Raw genomic sequence first — 776 nt, 5'->3', positions numbered from 1 at the left:
CTCTGGCCTGAGTCTCACCTACAACTGTGCACCTGAACGACATAGAATGCACAGACACTTCCAGGGATGTCACCTTTGGACTGCATTTTCTCACTCAGATGCTACCCAAAAAAACCCCAAAAAATGAAAATTTCCCGTGCACACCCCATGCCAAGGTCCTTGCTTTGCCCAGGAGCAACACACCCCAGGTGATTGCCAGCCTGCAACTGCTTCTAGTGTCTGTCTCCCATCCCCAGCTGGGTGTGATGCCAGTGGGAGGCTCTGCACCAGCAGCCTTGGGGGAAGGAGTCCTCTGCCTGTCTGTCTGCTGTATGCAAGAAGCCATGTGTGTTTCTGAGACAGGGTGCTGCTCCCTGCCCATGTAAATCACCCAGTTCTCACAGGAGAAGCCCTTTGAGGTGATGAAGTCTGGGCTTTCTCAGGCCACCCAGTCTTTCCACTGCTGGCACAAGGATGGACAGAAGTGCTGGGTATCTGTGGGGCATAGGCAGGTGCCCAGAGCAGACAGGACAAAACCACTGCCACCTCCCTGAGTGCTGCCAACCCCTCTCAGCCAAACTCGGTCTGCAGTCACGGCTGACCAGTCTGGGGCTGACACTGCAACCCAGAGTGGGGCAAGGTTTATTCCCAACCCCCAGATGCCAGAACAAGGCACATCCCTCAGAGGGATGTGCATTGCTGAAAACACACAGTGTTTCAGGGGTGGGAGGGCACTTGCCTTTGGGGCAGAAGTGCTCCCAGTCACACAAAAGTGGGTTTCAGATCTTCTTTGAAAT

The sequence above is a fragment of the Acanthisitta chloris genome, unplaced genomic scaffold (genome assembly GCF_000695815.1).
Source record: "Acanthisitta chloris isolate BGI_N310 unplaced genomic scaffold, ASM69581v1 scaffold18984, whole genome shotgun sequence".
NCBI lineage: Eukaryota > Metazoa > Chordata > Aves > Passeriformes > Acanthisittidae > Acanthisitta > Acanthisitta chloris.
This window is presented reverse-complemented; position numbering follows the sequence as displayed.